We start from the raw sequence: 12,500 nt of genomic DNA on the forward strand, positions 1-12,500 counted from the left end.
ACCCACTGGTGTTGCCCCTTGACGGCGGCGGAAGATGACAGCGCCGCACCGTCAAAGGCAACGTGCAGGCGCGCGGCCCACATCTCTCCAACCTGCGTCGACGATTTGAGGAGGTGGCCCTCCCACATAAGATGCCGCTCCAGCGCCTCAATCTCACGCTGCACCTCGTCCCGGCCTGCACCGTCGGCGGCTGGCCCAATCCTCTTCAGCGCCAGGAGACGGGACCGGCGAAGTGTTGGCCCCATCCATCGGCATGATGGGATGCCGAGGCCTCCCTGGGCTACAGGAGCGTGGAAGTAGCCCAGGGGAGTGTCCGCCGGAAGGCGGAACCATCTCCTGACGGCGGCACGGATGGTCACATCTGCCGCTTTCAACGCACCCACTCGGGTGCGGCTGAGGGCCAGCCCATGGTACAGGCCAGGCAGAAGTACGGTGGTGAGGGCGTGGAGGCGCTGTTGCGGCTTGAGCGGAGCTCGGGAGATGACGTCCAGCTGCTCCACCAGGTGGCGTCGTGGGTTGAAAACGCAGCGACCAGCGGTGGAGAATTGCAGTCCCAGGTACCGGAAGGTTTCACCCACACGTAGGGCGGGCACGGTGGCGTTGCCCGCTTTGAAGGTAACGTCGGCGTCGACCTTCACCTTCTTGTCGCGCCCAGACGCGACTAAGGCGAGGGTGAAACACTTCCGGGCGTTGATCTGCAGCCCCAGATGGGCGAGGGCTGCGACGGCTGCGTCGATGAGGGACTGCAATCCCCTCGCGGTCGATGCAAAAAGCAGGACGTCATCTGCGAAGGCCGCAGCGTTAACTCTGCGACCAAGGATCCGAGCTCCGATGTGGGAGGGAAGTTGACTCAAAACATAGTCCACCGCAAAATTGAAAAGGAGGGGGGAGAGGGGGTCACCCTGACGCACACCCCTAGCCGGCTGCAGGGGCACGCCCACGTCGGCGCCGCCCGCTATCACCGTCGTGCTACCCTCGTAACACCTTTCGACGTACTCAATAAAGCAATCCGGCAGGCCATGGGCCCTCAGCACGGGGCGGAGGGCGGCATGGTCCACCGAATCGAACGCTTTAGAGACGTCGATCGATGCCACAAAAACAGAGCGACAGGAGCGGGACTGCGTCGGTGAGAGCAGTGTCCAAGATGAAGGTGTTTTCCAACATCCCATCCCGGGGGATGAATGCCCGCTGACGTTCGTCCACAGCACATGCACGCATCAGGCGTGACGCGAGAACCTTGTGAAAGGTCCGCGCCAACACCGAGCAGACCGTAATGGGGCGAAAGTCAGCGGGGGATGTTGGTGCAGCCGTTTTGGGGAGAAGTGACGTCCGGGCGCGAAGCAGACGCTCGGGGAGGGCGCGGGCCAGGAGGAAGAGGTTCAAGAGTTTCACCAGGACTTCATGCGGCAGGCGCCGCAGCTCCGCTGGAGTCAGGCCGTCCGGCCCGGCTGCCGATCCCCTGGGCGGCAAGGCAGCAGCGACCTCCTCACGTGTGACCGGCCCCCATAGGCACTCAGGAGCGACAGGCTCCGAGTGCGGGAGAAGGCGGTCACGGATGAAGCCGGCGGTGGAGATCGGCTTCTTCGTGAAGAGGTCCGCCCAGAAGTCCAGCAGACCGGGGATGTCGGGTGGCGGCTGCAGCAGGGTGCCGTCCAGCAAGCCGCGCACGCAACGTGCACGCGACCTACGGAAGGCGTCCTGTGTCCGCGCGTAATCCCAGCGGCGCCGCTTGCGCTTCTGCAGCGGCGGGGCGGCAGGCGGCCGCTTGGATGGTTGGCGCGGCCGCTGTGTCCTGGTGATCGACCTCTCCCCCCTGGACCCGACCGACGCAAGGGCATCCGGGAGCATGCCCAGGATGACATCGGGCGGCGTGCCCCGCCCCAGACCAATGACTCGATCCAGGGCAGAGAAACGCTGGGCGGAAGCAGGTAGCCCCGCCAGATGCTCCCAGATGGCGGCGTCAGTCGGCCCCTCCGGCGGCGGCCCGGTGGTGTCGGCCGCGAAGTCCTCGGCTGCGTCGACGGGCGGCGCAGCGGCCTCGCCCGCGTCAGGCAGCGAGCTCGCTGCTCCACGGCGGGACGCCGGCTCTTCACCCCGACCGATCTCAAGTGCCTCCATGAATTGGCGGACAAGCTGCTTGTGGGCAGCTTGCCGCCGTCGGCACTTGATTGCCTCAAGCGTTCGGTCGGGGAACATCCTGGTAAGTTCTTGATTTACAAAGAAGAACCGGGCGTCCCTCTCCAGGAACAGTTCGGCCTCTGCCTTGGCGAGCGACAGGACTTCTTCCTCCGTCCACCTCGCGCGATGCCTCTCCGTCACGATCTCAGCGTTGGCGGCCGCAGGGTGTTGGCGGCGGCGATGGACCCCGAGACCGTTCTTCGTGGTAAAAGTGCGGTGGCACTCACTGCAAGCAAAGGGAGCTACACAAACTATCGCATTTTCGTTACGGCCGGTTGGCCGGATAGGTGCTGGGGTAGCTGGGGTGGCACCTTCAGCGGAAGGGCCACCATCTCTTGTTTCTTGTCGGCTGCCCCCAACTATAAAGGGATAATGCGAGGGGGGGCTGGTAACCCCCCCAAGCCCCTGGTGCGGTCTTCCACTCTGCAAAGATCAGCGGGCCCACGAGAAGGGGAGAAGACCGCAGGAGAGGAGAGGCTAAGAGGGCTAGGCCCATGTATTGCGCATCACTCTCCCTGTAACTATAACCCAAGGAAGGCACCTCGCAGCAGCAGCACGACTACATCAAGACCGCACTTCGAAAAGCCAAGTCCGGATGCAGCCACACCGCCGCCACTTGGCCAGATTAAGAGAAGTCATAGTTAACTCACGCCGTTTACCCGCGCCTTGCTTGAATTTCTTCAACGTTGACATTCAAAGAGCACTGGGCAGGAATCGCTTTTGGACGGAGGCTGGATACTGAACGGGGTACCCCCCACAAGCACCAGCCACACGACCCGACCCCTGGGAACCCCAGTTAACGAGTAGACGTGAGTGTCACCGTACCACAGCAGGGTGGTCACCGACGAGAACCGCCAGATCGCTTACCCAGCCGGACCTGTGGGATGACTTTCGTGTTACGCCCGAACCCCAGGCGGCAGGGACACTAGGGACGCGGCGGAAAGAACAACGCCGCCACCTAGTGTGGGACTAGTCACCGGGGACGACACCCGGCGGCCGCCAGAAATGAGGGCGCAGGCTATCGGCACTGATATATGAAAATGGGCCGGTCGCCAAACGCACCACAAAAACCTACCGGGCGGCCGCCACGGAAACAATAGCCACAGGACCTGCGTCCCAGGTGCAGTGAGAAAGGTTAGAACCACCAGTCTCGGTCGCACCTATGCCCCTCCGTACCCGATGGGTTAATGTCCAGTCACCCTGAAGGGGATACCTGGACGGCGCCCGAATGAAGTCCAATGGAGTGGAAATCACAGGGCGTCAACACCCGCTAGGGCCATCGCAATGCTTTGTTTTAATTAGACAGTCGGATTCCCCCAGTCCGTGCCAGTTCTGAGTTGATCGTTGAATGGCGGCCGAAGAGAATCCGCGCACCCGCGCGCCCCCGGAGGAGCACGCTAAGGCGGACGCGGCCTCGCAGCAAGGAAGATCCGTGGGAGGCCAAGGCACGGGACCGAGCTCGGATCCTGCACGCAGGTTGAAGCACCGGGGCGCGAACGCCGCGCAGGCGCGCGCATCCTGCACCGCCGGCCAGCACGAGGCCAACCAACGGCGAGAGCAGACCACGCCCGCGCTAAACGCCCGCACTTACCGGCACCCCTACGGCACTCACCTCGCCCAGGCCCGGCACGTTAGCGCTGACCCACTTCCCGACCAAGCCCGACACGCCCCGATCCTCAGAGCCAATCCTTATCCCGAAGTTACGGATCCAATTTGCCGACTTCCCTTACCTACATTATTCTATCGACTAGAGGCTCTTCACCTTGGAGACCTGCTGCGGATATGGGTACGAACCGGCGCGACACCTCCACGTGGCCCTCTCCCGGATTTTCAAGGTCCGAGGGGAAGATCGGGACACCGCCGCAACTGCGGTGCTCTTCGCGTTCCAAACCCTATCTCCCTGCTAGAGGATTCCAGGGAACTCGAACGCTCATGCAGAAAAGAAAACTCTTCCCCGATCTCCCGACGGCGTCTCCGGGTCCTTTTGGGTTACCCCGACGAGCATCTCTAAAAGAGGGGCCCGACTTGTATCGGTTCCGCTGCCGGGTTCCGGAATAGGAACCGGATTCCCTTTCGCCCAACGGGGGCCAGCACAAAGTGCATCATGCTATGACGGCCCCCATCAACATCGGATTTCTCCTAGGGCTTAGGATCGACTGACTCGTGTGCAACGGCTGTTCACACGAAACCCTTCTCCGCGTCAGCCCTCCAGGGCCTCGCTGGAGTATTTGCTACTACCACCAAGATCTGCACCGACGGCGGCTCCAGGCAGGCTCACGCCCAGACCCTTCTGCGCCCACCGCCGCGACCCTCCTACTCGTCAGGGCTTCGCGGCCGGCCGCAAGGACCGGCCATGACTGCCAGACTGACGGCCGAGTATAGGCACGACGCTTCAGCGCCATCCATTTTCAGGGCTAGTTGCTTCGGCAGGTGAGTTGTTACACACTCCTTAGCGGATTCCGACTTCCATGGCCACCGTCCTGCTGTCTTAAGCAACCAACGCCTTTCATGGTTTCCCATGAGCGTCGATTCGGGCGCCTTAACTCGGCGTTTGGTTCATCCCACAGCGCCAGTTCTGCTTACCAAAAGTGGCCCACTTGGCACTCCGATCCGAGTCGTTTGCTCGCGGCTTCAGCATATCAAGCAAGCCGGAGATCTCACCCATTTAAAGTTTGAGAATAGGTTGAGGTCGTTTCGGCCCCAAGGCCTCTAATCATTCGCTTTACCGGATGAGACTCGTACGAGCACCAGCTATCCTGAGGGAAACTTCGGAGGGAACCAGCTACTAGATGGTTCGATTAGTCTTTCGCCCCTATACCCAGCTCCGACGATCGATTTGCACGTCAGAATCGCTACGGACCTCCATCAGGGTTTCCCCTGACTTCGTCCTGGCCAGGCATAGTTCACCATCTTTCGGGTCCCAACGTGTACGCTCTAGGTGCGCCTCACCTCGCAATGAGGACGAGACGCCCCGGGAGTGCGGAGGCCGCCGCCCCGTGAAGGGCGGGGAAGCCCCATCCTCCCTCGGCCCGCGCAAGGCGAGACCTTCACTTTCATTACGCCTTTAGGTTTCGTACAGCCCAATGACTCGCGCACATGTTAGACTCCTTGGTCCGTGTTTCAAGACGGGTCGTGAAATTGTCCAAAGCTGAAGCGCCGCTGACGGGAGCGATTATTCCGCCCGAGAGCATCCCGAGCCAACAGCGGCGCGGGTCCGGGGCCGGGCCAGGTAGGTCCGTCATCCGGGAAGAACCGCGCGCGCTTGCCGGGAGCCCGAGCGCCCAAAGGGGCGAATCGACTCCTCCAGATATACCGCCGGGCAGCCAGCCAGGACACCGGGGCTCTGCCCAACAGACGCGAACCGAGGCCCGCGGAAGGACAGGCTGCGCACCCGGGCCGTAGGCCGGCACCCAGCGGGTCGCGACGTCCTACTAGGGGAGAAGTGCGGCCCACCGCACACCGGAACGGCCCCACCCCGCGGCGAGTGGAAAGGCAACCGGACACGACCCCGCCGCGGATTGCTCCGCGCGGGCGGCCGGCCCCATCTGCCGAGGGCGGAGGCCTGTGGCCGGATGGGCGTGAATCTCACCCGTTCGACCTTTCGGACTTCTCACGTTTACCCCAGAACGGTTTCACGTACTTTTGAACTCTCTCTTCAAAGTTCTTTTCAACTTTCCCTCACGGTACTTGTTCGCTATCGGTCTCGTGGTCATATTTAGTCTCAGATGGAGTTTACCACCCACTTGGAGCTGCACTCTCAAGCAACCCGACTCGAAGGAGAGGTCCCGCCGACGCTCGCACCGGCCGCTACGGGCCTGGCACCCTCTACGGGCCGTGGCCTCATTCAAGTTGGACTTGGGCTCGGCGCGAGGCGTCGGGGTAGTGGACCCTCCCAAACACCACATGCCACGACAGGCGGCAGCCTGCGGGGTTCGGTGCTGGACTCTTCCCTGTTCGCTCGCCGCTACTGGGGGAATCCTTGTTAGTTTCTTTTCCTCCGCTTAGTAATATGCTTAAATTCAGCGGGTAGTCTCGCCTGCTCTGAGGTCGTTGTACGAGGTGTCGCACGCCACACCGCCAGCCGGCTGTGCACGCTACCGAGTAAGTACCGGTATGCGAACCGCCAGGCGACGGGCGCGCATCGCACGTTTCAGGAGGCGCGGCCGGCCCCACAGGCGGCCGCGACGCTCCCAGGTCTGCGAAGCGGGGCAAACGCCGCGCGCTTCAGTATACGTAGCCGACCCTCAGCCAGACGTGGCCCGGGAACGGAATCCATGGACCGCAATGTGCGTTCGAAACGTCGATGTTCATGTGTCCTGCAGTTCACATGTCGACGCGCAATTTGCTGCGTTCTTCATCGACCCACGAGCCGAGTGATCCACCGTCCTGGGTGATCTTTTCTTAGTTTCCACTGTCTCTTTCAAGACAGTTGCATAGGCGGGACGTAGGCGTGTGGCGGCCCCTGTTCAAGCGTTCTGTGTCCAACGGCCTCACGGCCGATGGGCGTCGTACGGCTCCACACCGGAGCGGACAGGCAGTCGGGCGAAAGTCATTCAAAACCGGCGCCAGGCGCCAGGTGCCGCAGGCCAGCCGCTCCAGCGCTTCAGCGCTCGTACCACACAACATTGGCGTTAGTTTTGAGAAGCACGCGTGGTTCCGCACGCGGCGCACGGCTACTGCGAGCCGTACAGGTAGCGTGTTGCGCGACACGACACGCACATCGAACGACATGCAGTCTAGTCGGTAATGATCCTTCCGCAGGTTCACCTACGGAAACCTTGTTACGACTTTTACTTCCTCTAAATGATCAAGTTTGGTCATCTTTCCGGTAGCATCGGCAACGACAGAGTCAATGCCGCGTACCAGTCCGAAGACCTCACTAAATCATTCAATCGGTAGTAGCGACGGGCGGTGTGTACAAAGGGCAGGGACGTAATCAACGCGAGCTTATGACTCGCGCTTACTGGGAATTCCTCGTTCATGGGGAACAATTGCAAGCCCCAATCCCTAGCACGAAGGAGGTTCAGCGGGTTACCCCGACCTTTCGGCCTAGGAAGACACGCTGATTCCTTCAGTGTAGCGCGCGTGCGGCCCAGAACATCTAAGGGCATCACAGACCTGTTATTGCTCAATCTCGTGCGGCTAGAAGCCGCCTGTCCCTCTAAGAAGAAAAGTAATCGCTGACAGCACGAAGGATGTCACGCGACTAGTTAGCAGGCTAGAGTCTCGTTCGTTATCGGAATTAACCAGACAAATCGCTCCACCAACTAAGAACGGCCATGCACCACCACCCACCGAATCAAGAAAGAGCTATCAATCTGTCAATCCTTCCGGTGTCCGGGCCTGGTGAGGTTTCCCGTGTTGAGTCAAATTAAGCCGCAGGCTCCACTCCTGGTGGTGCCCTTCCGTCAATTCCTTTAAGTTTCAGCTTTGCAACCATACTTCCCCCGGAACCCAAAAGCTTTGGTTTCCCGGAGGCTGCCCGCCGAGTCATCGGAGGAACTGCGGCGGATCGCTGGCTGGCATCGTTTATGGTTAGAACTAGGGCGGTATCTGATCGCCTTCGAACCTCTAACTTTCGTTCTTGATTAATGAAAACATACTTGGCAAATGCTTTCGCTTCTGTTCGTCTTGCGACGATCCAAGAATTTCACCTCTAACGTCGCAATACGAATGCCCCCGCCTGTCCCTATTAATCATTACCTCGGGTTCCGAAAACCAACAAAATAGAACCGAGGTCCTATTCCATTATTCCATGCACACAGTATTCAGGCGGGCTTGCCTGCTTTAAGCACTCTAATTTGTTCAAAGTAAACGTGCCGGCCCACCGAGACACTCACTCAAGAGCACCCTGGTAGGATTGCAACGGGGTCCGCCTCGGGACGCACGAGCACGCACGAGGCGCGTCGCACGCCTTCGGCTCGCCCCACCGGCAGGACGTCCCACGATACATGCCAGTTAAACACCGACGGGCGGTGAACCAACAGCGTGGGACACAAATCCAACTACGAGCTTTTTAACCGCAACAACTTTAATATACGCTATTGGAGCTGGAATTACCGCGGCTGCTGGCACCAGACTTGCCCTCCAATAGATACTCGTTAAAGGATTTAAAGTGTACTCATTCCGATTACGGGGCCTCGGATGAGTCCCGTATCGTTATTTTTCGTCACTACCTCCCCGTGCCGGGAGTGGGTAATTTGCGCGCCTGCTGCCTTCCTTGGATGTGGTAGCCGTTTCTCAGGCTCCCTCTCCGGAATCGAACCCTGATTCCCCGTTACCCGTTACAACCATGGTAGGCGCAGAACCTACCATCGACAGTTGATAAGGCAGACATTTGAAAGATGCGTCGCCGGTACGAGGACCGTGCGATCAGCCCAAAGTTATTCAGAGTCACCAAGGCAAACGGACCGGACGAGCCGACCGATTGGTTTTGATCTAATAAAAGCGTCCCTTCCATCTCTGGTCGGGACTCTGTTTGCATGTATTAGCTCTAGAATTACCACAGTTATCCAAGTAACGTGGGTACGATCTAAGGAACCATAACTGATTTAATGAGCCATTCGCGGTTTCACCTTAATGCGGCTTGTACTGAGACATGCATGGCTTAATCTTTGAGACAAGCATATGACTACTGGCAGGATCAACCAGGGAGCTGCGTCAACTAGAGCTGAGCAGCCGGCCGCCCGGGAGTGTGTCCCGGGGGCCCGCGCGAACACGCAAGCGTCCGCTCAATTATTCTGCAAACAGGAGGAGGCTGAGCTCCCCTGCACAATACACCTCGAAACCCTCTCAGGTCCCGGCGGCGCGCAGCGCCGTCCTAAGTACTTGGTCGGGTTCGAGAGAGGCGCAATCGCCCGGAGTTTGGCGAGTAGACGCTTTAGGTGCGACCACCCGTGCTCCCAACTGAGCTTGCCGCTGCCGACAGAGGCCCGGGAGCGTGCTGTCGTGGCATTGCCGGCGGGAGACAACACGCGCCACCTACGGTGACCGGCAGCTCCAACGCCAGCGCCACAGAAGGACAAAAGCCCCACTTGGGTGCCGAAGCGAACTCTCCCAGCACAGCGCACGCGCCAACACGTCCGCACAGCTGCGATACAAACCACCTGCGAGAACCGCAGAGGCGACCGAGCAGCAGACGGCGTCGCGGCGCCGAGCGCCGGGCGGCGGCGCATCCTCAGCGCACACAGTCCTCAATCGGACCAGCACACTGCAGATGTCCACCGCGCTTCGCACCGGGCCCGCGAGGACCTACTTTGGCCGCACGGCGCCGCGTGCAGGGTGCGCCGGCGCGCAGCTGCGCCGCCTGCCGCCTCCGTCGGCCGGCGCGCCTGCCACTGGCCGCCCCCACCAGCCGGCTGTAGCGCGTGCGCCCACGCACCGCGCGGCCAGCACGCCGGGAGGCCCCCCCTCACCGGCCGGGGACGGTCCCACCCAGCCACCGCCGCGTATCGCTTCACACCCAGATGCCATTCACGTTCGTGGGCATGGTGGGTATCGCTGGAACAACCGGTTGGTAGCTCAACCGATCGTCGCCATCACTGATTCACCTCTAGCGAGAACAACCGCACCACAACGGTTTACCAGTTGTTCATTTGCATAACGTCACCAGCAAACGTAGGCGTCCATCGCCATTTGCAAATTCAACGATTGTTGCATGCCTGTGTCAGGTGTCACGACACACTATGTCTGCCCACATACACGCAACAACATGTGCACGCTTCGCGAACACGTGGAAGGTGGCCCCCGTACGTATGCGATGTCCATTGCGCGAACGACTGTCAACCGGCCTCTGTCGCATGTCGCAGATGTGGAACGCAGTGCACCATGCTATCACGGTGTGTGAGAAGAGACGACTACGTCTGACAACACGCGCCACTACATCAACAGACGGCTCATGCTGATCGCCATCCAGGGCATACCACACTGCAATCCAGCTCTTATAGGGAGACGACACGTAGCTGAGTGCACAACATTTGGACCGCATGGTTCGCCGTTGTTGGCGCAGTCGTTGTACGGTCACATGTACCACGATGTATCATTCAGTACATGAGGACCAATGTGCAGTACAGTGTGTGATTTGGACGTACAACATCAGCGGACAGTTGACACAGGCCGTACCACAGCGTAGGCTAAGTGCTTCGCACATGCGAATGCCAATGAACAACTGCAAATGCCAATGAACAACTGCAAAGGGCATTGAGCATGTACGTCCTGCTGCCATCCACATTACAGTGTATAGCTGCAAGGTGTTTAACATGAAGCGATACACTGGGGACCGGGCAGTGCGAGTAGCAAACTATATTGCGGGGGTTGCAGTTAGGCAACACTACACTAATTTAACGCGTCGTATGACAATTACAGAGCAGGTTAAGGCCCAACGTGTGTTGGGTTAAGGCCCAACGTGTGTTGGGTTAAGGCCCAACGTGTGTTGGGTTAAGGCCCAACGTGTGTTGGGTTAAGGCCCAACGTGTGTTGGGTTAAGGCCCAACGTGTGTTGGGTTAAGGCCCAACGTGTGTTGGGTTAAGGCCCAACGTGTGTTGGGTTAAGGCCCAACGTGTGTTGGGTTAAGGCCCAACGTGTGTTGGGTTAAGGCCCAACGTGTGTTGGGTTACGTTAAGGGGCAATGTGGGTTACGTTAAGGGGCAATGTGGGTTACGTTAAGGGGCAATGTGGGTTACGTTACGGCGCAATATAGGTTACGTTACGGCGCAATATAGGTTACGTTAAGGCGCAATATCGGTTACGTTAAGGCGCAATACAGGTTACGTTAAGGCGCAATACAGGTTACGTTAAGGCGCAATACAGGTTACGTTAAGGCGCAATACAGGTTACGTTAAGGCGCAATACAGGTTACGTTAAGGCGCAATACAGGTTACGTTAAGGCGCAATACAGGTTACGTTAAGGCGCAATACAGGTTACGTTAAGGCGCAATACAGGTTACGTTAAGGCGCAATGCAGGTTACGTTAAGGCGCAATGCAGGTTACGTTAAGGCGCAATACAGGTTACGTTAAGGCGCAATACAGGTTACGTTAAGGCGCAATACAGGTTACGTTAAGGCGCAATACAGGTTACGTTAAGGCGCAATACAGGTTACGTTAAGGCGCAATACAGGTTACGTTAAGGCGCAATACAGGTTACGTTAAGGCGCAATACAGGTTACGTTAAGGCGCAATACAGGTTACGTTAAGGCGCAATACAGGTTACGTTAAGGCGCAATACAGGTTACGTTAAGGCGCAATACAGGTTACGTTAAGGCGCAATACAGGTTACGTTAAGGCGCAATACAGGTTACGTTAAGGCGCAATACAGGTTACGTTAAGGCGCAATACAGGTTACGTTAAGGCGCAATACAGGTTACGTTAAGGCGCAATACAGGTTACGTTAAGGCGCAATACAGGTTACGTTAAGGCGCAATACAGGTTAGGTTAAGGCGCAATACAGGTTAGGTTAAGGCGCAATACAGGTTAGGTTAAGGTACGACATAGGTTAGGTTAAGGTACGACATAGGTTAGGTTAAGGTACGACATAGGTTAGGTTAAGGTACGACATAGGTTAGGTTAAGGTACGACATAGGTTAGGTTAAGGTACGACATAGGTTAGGTTAAGGTACGACATAGGTTAGGTTAAGGTACGACATAGGTTAGGTTAAGGTACGACATAGGTTAGGTTAAGGTACGACATAGGTTAGGTTAAGGTACGACATAGGTTAGGTTAAGGTACGACATAGGTTAGGTTAAGGTACGACATAGGTTAGGTTAAGGTACGACATAGGTTAGGTTAAGGTACGACATAGGTTAGGTTAAGGTACGACATAGGTTAGGTTAAGGTACGACATAGGTTAGGTTAAGGTACGACATAGGTTAGGTTAAGGTACGACATAGGTTAGGTTAAGGTACGACATAGGTTAGGTTAAGGTACGACATAGGTTAGGTTAAGGTACGACATAGGTTAGGTTAAGGTACGACATAGGTTAGGTTAAGGTACGACATAGGTTAGGTTAAGGTACGACATAGGTTAGGTTAAGGTACGACATAGGTTAGGTTAAGGTACGACATAGGTTAGGTTAAGGTACGACATAGGTTAGGTTAAGGTACGACATAGGTTAGGTTAAGGTACGACATAGGTTAGGTTAAGGTACGACATAGGTTAGGTTAAGGTACGACATAGGTTAGGTTAAGGTACGACATAGGTTAGGTTAAGGTACGACATAGGTTAGGTTACGGTACGACATAGGTTAGGTTACGGTACGACATAGGTTAGGTTACGGTACGACATAGGTTAGGTTACGGTACGACATAGGTTAGGTTACGGTACGA

General features: G+C 57.8%; 2 non-coding genes across 2 annotated transcripts; both read right to left on the minus strand.

The window, feature by feature from the left end:
* Window positions 1-6,416: 6,416 nt before the first annotated feature.
* LOC124590895 lies at window positions 6,417-6,571 on the minus strand. Its single transcript, XR_006976801.1, has one exon. It is a non-coding gene; the product is annotated as a 5.8S ribosomal RNA (ribosomal RNA).
* Window positions 6,572-6,922: 351 nt separating this feature from the next.
* LOC124590896 lies at window positions 6,923-8,832 on the minus strand. The gene has a single exon (XR_006976802.1). It is a non-coding gene; the product is annotated as a small subunit ribosomal RNA (ribosomal RNA).
* Window positions 8,833-12,500: the final 3,668 nt, after the last annotated feature.

Source organism: Schistocerca americana, unplaced genomic scaffold (assembly GCF_021461395.2).
Source record: "Schistocerca americana isolate TAMUIC-IGC-003095 unplaced genomic scaffold, iqSchAmer2.1 HiC_scaffold_777, whole genome shotgun sequence".
In the NCBI taxonomy this organism is placed as follows: Eukaryota; Metazoa; Arthropoda; class Insecta; order Orthoptera; family Acrididae; genus Schistocerca; species Schistocerca americana.